The following is a 10,267-nucleotide window of genomic DNA, read 5'->3' as shown; positions in this document are numbered from 1 at the left end:
GCATCTGCGGGCTGCTTGGAAATTGATAGACAAAGCGATAGACAAAGAAGATATAGGGAGTATGAGGCGATCCTCTTGGTTGAAATTGTTGGTTCCTATAAAGTAAGGGAGAAAATGACGGACTAACTGTCTATTATCTACCTTTTTGTCAATTGCAACGACCTGCTTTCACCAATAAGATCTCTCCATATCCCTTTTGTCTTCTTTGTCTACAGCTCTGTCTATCAATTTCAACGATCAGCCCACTCGGGATGACGCATCCGTGACACATCGAGGGCAGATGAAAATAATATTTGTGTATCATTTATGAGTGCCTTGTTCTTTCAATTAAGTTTATCATCCTTATGATATATCCGACATAATTACTTTTTTGATCAAAAAAAGCCATGATTAGTGAGGAGTCACTGAAAGCACTAGTAAGGAATAATAATTAATCGCGTGAAAAGCTCTCTCACGCGAATACCTAGGAAAATTGTTTTTAAAATGAGCGTACTCTCGTTCATATATGCACGATGGAGACCCCGCTTTTACATGTATATGGTGACTCATAAGCCTTATGTGTAACGTATCTACAATTCACAACATGGCAATATTGAAATTATAATATAATAGAAAAAAAGTAGAGGTTGCTTTTCAAAGGCATTATGTACATAATTTTTTTTGTAAAATTCATGTTCTGTTATGCGAGGAAATTTAGCGGTATTGGGCTGCTACATACGATCATGAGCGGAACTAAAAAGGGAGCTGGGTCACCGGCTCCCCTTAGTACCCCCCCCCTCCATCTGTTCACGCCCCCCCCCCAAAAAAAAATTTTTGGTTCTCCTAGAAAATGAGAAAATGAGAACATTTCGTCAAATAAGCGCGTGGCATGTGCTTCAAATTCGAAATTGTAGTTTAATCAAGTTTTCGATAAGAATAGCTAAAAATGACCCTGAAGACGATGCATTTTTCAAAATGTCCCTATATAGGAGACTTCCTGGACCCCCTTTGGAACTAGCAATAAGAAAGCCCCTCCAAACCCTCCTCTCTTAAGCTGGTGGAGTCCAATTCCTTCAGTGGCGTGTCTTTCTGATGCAGCCAAACCCATTTTGAAGAGATGACCCTCGAACCCCCATCCTGGTTCCTGGTTCCGCCTATACGCATGCACGGTCACAAGGGGCTGTTCATACGTAAGATTTAATACGTAATAATAGATATACGTAATAAATACTTAACATTCTGGGGGGGGGGGTGAAGAGAGCGTTACGCCATTTTGTTTTTACGTGTTTAAAAGAGAGACGTCACCAAAACGTTACGAGAGGAAGGTGGTCAAAAAACCGAATTTTGGCGTCAGGTATTTTATGTTGAGCTCCTACCTTTTGTGACCAGCAACACCTATAGGCAGCCTCCCGCTCCTACCGGATCGATTATCGATATTTCCAAATTTCAAGCTGTGGTAAAGATTCGATTATTAAATCACCCCTATTAGGAACACCCTGTTTATCGATCCTTTTCCGGAGGTTTAAATGGTAGATCAATCGATGTATGACTATTGTGAACTTTGTTTCCTCGTTGTTTCTCCTTCTTTTTACTTCATGCAATCTACGTTTTATTAAAAGTGATATCCAGTTTTTGTTCAAAAACTTCTGAATGAGGGGCTTGAAGGAGAAGGCGCACAAGTGCAGTTTTTGAAAAAAATTGTGGTAATAATGATTGTAACACTGGAAAAAAAACACATTGGATCTAGAGTCCAGACTCTTAAAAACATCGACAAGAAAAAATGCTCTTGATTCAATCAGGTTTAAGCTTAAATCAAGAACCAAGCCTCTTAATTTGACCGGATTTCCTTTTGATTTAAGCTTAAATCTGCTTGAATCAAGAGTCCTTTTTCTTGTCAATGTTTTCAAGAGTCTGGACTCTAGATCCAATGTGTTTCTTTTTCCAGTGAACTAAAACTAGTCTTAAAATATAAGAGTATTCTGTGAAAAATTCACGATTAAAATCCAGCAATTAAGCATCAAAAAGTGAGTTTGAACTTTCTTTCTGCCATAAGGATCCGTTTAATTTTGAAACTTTAAATACGTATTCCTCGGGAAACGGCAACATTTTCACTTATGCATCTTGTTCTCCAAGCCCCTCAGACAACAAAGAGAATTCTCACTAATGATGAAAAAGTATAAATACGAAGTCTGCTTAAACAGGAGTCAATTTTATTCAAGACGTTACGGTTACTCGTTTCAAATTTCGCTCGAACAAAAGGGAATGAGTAAGAACGATTTGCTGAGTGACATAAATTGAAAATAGATTGCACAGTCATCAACAATCACCCAGGTGAGCAATGAGAACGTAGGAATGATATTCCTGGACAAAATACATCAATGCGCCAGTAGCGTGGCATGAATTGCGATATATCGATTGTTATGCCATTTGAACCTATGGAAAAGGATCGATAGACAGGGCGTTCGCAGCGAACACCTTAATAATCGATTCTTTACCATAGTTTTCAATGGCAGATCAATCGATATATCGCATTTCACGCCACGCCAGTGCAATGCACAAGATATACGCTGCCGTCGAGAGAAAAATTTTATTTAGATCCTCCTTGGATTTAGATTAGTTGTTATTAATTATGTTTTGAAGAGGATCTCTGCTGAATATGAATGACTTTTATTCGTTAACATTTCTTTAATTCGATCGAAAGTATCCGACGGAGGCAGGTTTTTCCATTTTAAAGCATTTCATGTTCCGGGAGTCGTCTCTCCTCTGCGCTTTGTGCCTCCAAAATAAATGCCATTCGTCATTGACAATGTTCAGAGGTAGATCTCTGCTAAACTAGAATGAGTATTATTCATCAAAATTGCTCTGAATTTGAAATCATCCGACTACAGCGCATTGGCGAATCCAACAAATTGGCAGCATTATGTTTCCTTAATTTAAATCTATGAAAAGGTATCGATTCTTTGGGGGGAGGGGGGTGGGGAGGGGGCCAGGTGCTCCGACGAGAATCGATTATTTAGCATAGATTTAAATGGAGGAACTCCGGTGTTGCCGAATTGCTGAATCCGCCTCTCCTACAACCGGTTTACCCATGTCGGCGCGCTTATATAGCGTTCTGGGGGGCCGCTCCCTCCTCCTCTGTGCTTTGTGCCTTCGAAATGAATATTTAGCGTTATTATAACTATTTGCCGAGGAGGATCTCTTTGACTATTTGCCGAAGCATTTGATAAAATGCCCGATCTAACGTTTTGCCTCCGACTGATATAAACTCGTGGAACTTTCGTTTTGAATGGTCCTCGCAAGTTGAGCGCTTGACTAATCAGGAGTCTCCAAAGTCACCGAACAAAATCCTGACTTCTCATTGGGCGAAAATTTGATCTCAGTCCAAAGTTACCCGTAATAAAATAAAAAGCATGATCTCTGATTGATCGACATTTCGGAAAGCATGTTGCTTCTTGGTCAATTAAAAGGCTTCAACATTTAATGAACGTATTTATATGCTGAACAAAGCTACGTGAAAATGAATAAAATCAAGAATGTGATGGGTGTGCATCCTGTGTGCATGCTCTCTTTTGATTCAGTTCTTTTTAGCATAGTTTTTCAGGCAAAAATACGTCCACATGATACGTCAAACCATAACGCCTACATGTCGGCGTTGTTTCAGTACTTTTCTTTCCCTAAAAAATGCGGGACATAGAAAATTACGGGGAGAGATGGACAACGCTTTTGGTGAAGCGATTTTTTACGGGACAGATCAAACAATCGAATTGTAAGATTTCGACAAAAACTTTCCATGGCGTTCTACAGAATAAGTTAGAATAGCATTTCTAAGAATAAAATACAGCGAACGGTTAATGACATTATGTGCTAATGGAGGGCGTAAAATTGCGTTAAAGTTGTGGTTCTTTTTTGGTTTGGTGAGTAAGAATTTTAAATAGCTCGTTTTATAATACATTTTTCAAATTTCACAAATATCAGTATGACTCGAGGTCCGACATTTACAGGCGTTTTCATGTTTTAAAATGTTTGCAAAATACATTTCTAGGCATGTTCACTATTATAAATAACTTCGTTTTGAGTTTCTATGGACTATGTTCACTTCCTTTTTAAATGGTTACGTAAAATGAGGTGATGATAATTCTCAAAAAACGTACCTGAATAGTAGTAATTGAAATGTTTGAAACCCTGAAACCCTCCTTCTCCTATTTTGTCTGTTCTTAATGCCATAAAAAAATCTACATCATTCTTTGAAATTTCCGCAGAATAGTCTTCACACAGAATAAAATCACAGAAGTTTTTGAAAAACTTATTCGGCTAGTTTCAATTGAAATAATTAATTAATGCAGGAAGTTCGCAACCGCAAACAGAAATACGTATCGGAATTTTCCCGTCGATGTTTAAATGTCCATTAATTTGCAATGGATGAATTTGCTGAAATTCAAACTCGTGTCTTTCATCTTCTAATCTTTCACAAATTCTTAACTTCAATTCCTTTTAATTATTTTGCCTTCATTTTTATCTGTTTCGAACAGTTCGACGTACTGCTCGGAAATAATTACTGGAAACTTTCCAAGCCACCCTAAGATACGGGCTTGCAATCTCACTCCCTCATCTCGATTGTGATACACTTTGAGCTCCATGGGAGTCGAATTAATGGGTCTTTTGCACGCTAGAGATACAGGCAAATTATAGATATAATCTTCACCGGTTTAATCGCACGAAAATCACGTTGGGCACGTCAAAAAAGTCTGAAATCCATTCCTTAGTGCGCAATCTGCGCAGTTTGAAACTTTTTTTTTCAAGTATCCCGCGTGTCTGCGGGCAGTTTTTCTCGGTCATCGAGGACCAGGTTCGCACACTTCCGCACAGGCAGAGGAATAAAAAAAACTGACCCGAGGAAACAAACGATTTCACTAACTTCTTCTATTGTTCGATTTCGATCGCTTCCAAGTGTTTGTTTCCTTTTCCTTTCGCTATTTTGCAAAAACCAAAGCTTTGAGTCAATTGAAATCTCCAGGTGAGTGTACAATACTCCGCAAGATTGTTTGATTAACACTGGGGGGAAAAAAAACACATTGGATCTAGAGTCCAGACTCTTAAAAACATCGACAAGAAAAAATACTCTTGATTCAATCGGATTTTTGCTTAAATCAAGAACCAAGCCTCTTAATTTGAGCGGAATTCCTTTTGATTTAAGCAAAAATCTGGTTGAATCAAGAGTATTTTTTCTTGTCAATGTTTTCAAGAGTCTGGACTCTAGATCTGATGTGTTTTTTCCCCAGTGATTATTTAGGTTAGGTCTCTCTTTGGGCAAACGCAAAGACATAAAGACGGAGTGCTCGTATCTAAAAGTACGGGGAAAAAGTGAAGCCTGGTTTGGCGCTGGGTGCTTGTGTGAGTGTGTAAATGAGCGCGGGAATCCATGGCGGCAAACGGAAATTTGATTTGAACTTTTTCCACATTTCTTCTTTTAAACGTGTTTTAAATGCCTGAAACGATTATATTAAGAAAGTTGGGACTGCGTCCTAATATAATACACCTACTTTTGCTCGGTAATAGGCAGTAATCTCAGCTCAGATAAAGTTAGTTTTTCTTTTGCTCATGGTGGTTCTGCCAGTTCAAACAGGCCGTTACAGTCCTAGATGACCGTTACTCCCAAATGAAATTAATCGGTCGACGACGGACTAAAACTAACCTAAAGTTAAAAAAATATGAGTGGGTAAGTGAATTTGGGCAAAAATCAACCTAGAATACTTTGTTTCCGCACTTTTATTTAGTTCCCGCCCTACATTTGAATTTCAAACTTGTCCCGATTTCGCCGCCAATCCTCTAGCCAATAGTAGAGGTGGTTGAAAAGAAGCTTCATTTTTTGCTTTTAGCGCTCCGTCTTTATGTCTTTGGGCAAACGTGACTACCGGCCACCAAGAAAAACTATAAATTTGGCGATAAATTTGATCAAACATGTTACATACGCACATTGCGGGCTAAGAAGTTAATTTCAGACTTTTTTGATGTGCCCGACCTGATTTACAGCAAATTCCACTCTAGAAAAAGTATTTCGTTGACTGTATCTCTTGCGCGCTATAGACCATAATATTGTTTCAGAATGTTTGATATTTGTATCAGAGTCTTCTCGACTAGCTGAGGTGCACTGACTCGGAGGAAAAGGCAAGAAAAAAGAAATGATCGTGCCCTGCAACATTCGTGGTTCGTGGCGTTAAGATGATTCGATGGACGCCATATTTTGTGTCAGAACGGCATGCGATATATCGCATCAATTGGTTCCATTTTTTCAGCTACTCGTCATTTTTCTCCAATTTTGAGATCGTAATTCTGTTGTCAGGAGACTAAAGCACTCACTTACCAATTTTAACAAAGAAATTCAACGTAATAAAGGCGTGGTTTTTTCAGAGAGAAAACATCGCATTCGATGCTGATATATCGAAACTGCACTCGAATGCGATATTTTCTCTCTGAAAAAACCACGCCTTTATTACGTTGAATTTCTTTGTTAAAATTGGTAAGTGAGTGCTTTAGTCTCCTGACAACAGAATTGCGATCTCAAAATTGGAGAAAAATGACGAGTAGCTGAAAAAATGGACCCAATTGAGGCGATATATCGCATGCCGTTCTGACTCAAAATACGGCGTCCATCGAATCACCTTAACGGGTTTAAAACTCCATTCTCAGTGTTTCTCACTCGTTCTGACCGGTTCCCCTTCAATATCTGGATAGGCAATGTCAGCGGCTTGGGAGCAGTAACAGTTGCTCGTCGCATTTCTGCCACGTTCACTCGGTTTAGTCATAGCTGTGGCGGTTTAATATTGTTATTCCTCATTATTACCTGCCGCTTATTCGCCCTCTTACAATTTTCCTGCTTCACCTGCTACCCAAGCAGCACAGATTGTAATAAACTGACATTACATTCGAAACCATGAGATCCCGTTAATCTCCTTTAATGTATCACAGGCCCCGAAGGTGCACCTGAAATAAGCTATATGTTCTGGATCCACGAATTGTCACTTTCCGCCAACCGATGGGACTGATGTCCCAGTCAAATGCGTTTTTGAAGAAATGATCGATCCCCATCATTGCTTCATCTGCATACATTAATAATGTGCAAATGATGGCACGCTCCGGTAAAAAGGTTTTGTGACAAAATCATTTTTGTCTTGAGAGTCTCCAAAATGTATACATCATAGTGATCAAAAATGTCCAATCACTCAGAAAAATGCCTCGCGGAGTGAGCCGAATGTCACCCGCTGTGACCGGGGGCGCAGCCCCTTGGCTAGCCGTTCTAGACGCGCTACGGCTTGCATTACATGCATTTGTTCGACTGACGTTATCTTAATCGTTGACATTACGCTCACTCCAAATTCATATCATTAAAGTGAATGCTTAAAACCACTACTAAACGAGGATCTAATTTAGTCTAGGTTTGCCGCAAGCGCTCAAGTTGCATGACAGCTTTACTTTCTTGAAACATCGAATTCCAGGTGCGCTGTTGTTTATGCCCGAATGCCTGCGTGCGCACGCCTTCTTGGTAGATCATGACGCAGCAATCCTGCCGACACATCGGCTTCTTCCTTCATTACGTGGTGCAAGCTCAGGTGGATCGCGTCGCGTCCACAGAAAAAATGTCGATGGTTGAAGTCGAAAAACGCGTTTCTCCATTACAAAAAGGCTCTGGTTGTATTTTTTTAACGACGCGAACCATAATGCATGCATCTGTGAATAGTTTTGAGCGAATGCGGAAAATTCAGAATGAATTCCAAAAAGTTAGTTCGAATTCAAAAGAAATACCTCATAGAGAAAAAAAGGAGGTCGCATCTTGAGGCTCGCTTACCTCGTGAAGTAGGTTAGGTCGGTACATTATGGCGTCGATATTCCATCAAAATCCGAAATTTGAAGTATGAAAAACGGACCATCCCGCCCATTTTTTCTGCTGAGATCGACTGAAAATATAACGAGGGGGTCCGCCCCCTGGGCCGCTAGGCGGCCCCTAGGCCGCTTCTCACTCTCCTTACTTCCATAGGCGGTCCTATACCATCACTTCTTGGGGGTGCCCAGAGGTAGAAAATGTCAGAGACCGGCTCCAGACGGGACGGACGCTCAGGGGAGGCCTAAGTTTCTGCCTTCAAGTTTTATCCCTTCCCTACCCTCCTTTCTCTTTTTCTCTCCTTCCTCTCCACTTAAATACCTGTAAATTCAATTTAGAACATTTTTAGCAAAACTTTCCTTAAAAACTACAATCTTACATTAAAAAAACAGTGGACTCTTAGTAAAACACGGCTATCAATTTTAATTCTGTTTAAAGCATTTTCAATTAATTGCTGGGATTTTTTCTCAGAATGAGCGAATACAGAATCTTTAAAAGCAAGTAATTTCACGGTTCCGATAACCTTACTTAATTTTTGCTTGGGGGTGCCTGGCACCCACTGGCACCCCCGTAGAACCCCCTATGCTTACTTCCCTTCCTCTCCCCATCCATCTAGTGTTTTAATAATGATTTTATTAGAATTTTCCCGCACTCACGGACTTCGAACTCCGCCCCCATCGACCGTCTTACTCCCCTTCTTCAGTCCTCACCCCGTCCATTGAGCGTCTTAAAAATGATTTTATTAAAATAGAGAGGATTTCCAACACTTCATATAGAATAACTTTTTTTCTACAAACGACACCATTTCCAAGAAAATCGATTATAAGAAACGTCTGCACCGACCTACGTCATCGACGAAATTCAGCGACCACCTCTTTTTCTCTCCGTTGAAATGCTTAGAATAGCGGATATACGTGACGCTGCAATCGGCGGAACACGTTTTTCGACTTTCACCACCTACTTCCATAGACAGGAGGAACAAAAGTTTGTTCATTACGGGTACCGAAAGCCGAGGCTATTTCTCGCCTCATGGTGATTAACGAGAAAGAGCATTTTCCGAGTATAATTATTTTTACGGTGATGAATATCAAGCTAAACATGTAGCGTATTCGACGCTTCGTCAAGCAATGTCTTGTCTGCTCAATGAATTTGCTAAAGTAATGATTGCTCATTGATCATTGGTCGGTAAATAGTAGTGCTCCATCCAAAAAATATCTTTCACACCATGTGAACTACATAAGCTCCCTGGGGAGTTTATGCGAAATTTTTAATTATAACTTTGCGTCTTCTCCTTTTTTTCCACTTTTTTTTCTCTTTCATGTAGGTAAGTAATCTTCATCGTGGCTGCTCTACTGCCGTTGTAAGGATTCAAAAATATTCCTCTCTTCTTTTTCTGATCGGTATTTTCTCATAAAATTGACAATTTGTTTGGCGAGCTAAATAAAAAATAAAGTTTGCTTTCGTTGCTTGAATGTTCGCATTTCTCGTATATCCAATGCAAATCACAAACTGGACTTTGCAGCCATTTTAAAAATAATTGTCCCATACTCAGAGGCGGATTTAGCAATTTGGCAACACCGGATGTCCTCCATTTAAACCTACGCTAAATAATCGATTCTTGTCGGAGCACCTGGTCCCTTTACGAATCGATACATTTCCATAGGTTTTAATGGAAGAATCCGGTGTTGCCAAGTTGCTGGATCCGCCAATCCTTTACTAAATGACGCGGTCTCAAACAGACGTCAAGCGGTTTCAAATGAAAATGAGGTATTAAAGTCGGACTTACCTGCTCCTGGTGTCCTCCATATGCATATCTTCAAGAATCACCTCGAAAAATCAGCTTGCGATAGTGCTGTGACGCCCGATGATTACTGTCGAATTTTTATTTTATTGTGATGTGTTTCTTTAACTGATTATGGTGAAATCGCTATTAAAAATCAGGTCAAACTTGGTGACAACTGATAAAATTAATCGGGAGTTGACCCGGAGATTCCATTTTACACTCAGTAAAATTTCACAATTTGCATCAGATTAGCTCATGCCACTTCAAGTTTGTAAACGATCTTGGATGGGTCACTGTGGGGGTCCTAGAAACTTATTACGGCTTACAAAGATGAGCAGGTCATTATCTCTTCTGCAGAAACCTAACCTTTGTAATTATTATTTAATTTTTTGTTGCGGAAAAACGAAGTTGTCAATCTAAAGAAGGAGGAAGCTTTTGCCTCAAATCAATTTTAAGATTTTATCAATATTTTTTTTATCAATTTTTTTTATGATTGCACTGGTCTAATTATCAAATGGTAGAACAAATATCAATGAATAGGTGGGGGGGGGGGGTTGTCGTGTTCATATATGATTTCGATTTTTAATAGCCTTGGAAAAGGGTACGGAATAACCAGAATCTAAAATGTT

Source organism: Bemisia tabaci, chromosome 6 (assembly GCF_918797505.1).
Source record: "Bemisia tabaci chromosome 6, PGI_BMITA_v3".
Taxonomy (NCBI): Eukaryota; Metazoa; Arthropoda; class Insecta; order Hemiptera; family Aleyrodidae; genus Bemisia; species Bemisia tabaci.
This window is presented reverse-complemented; position numbering follows the sequence as displayed.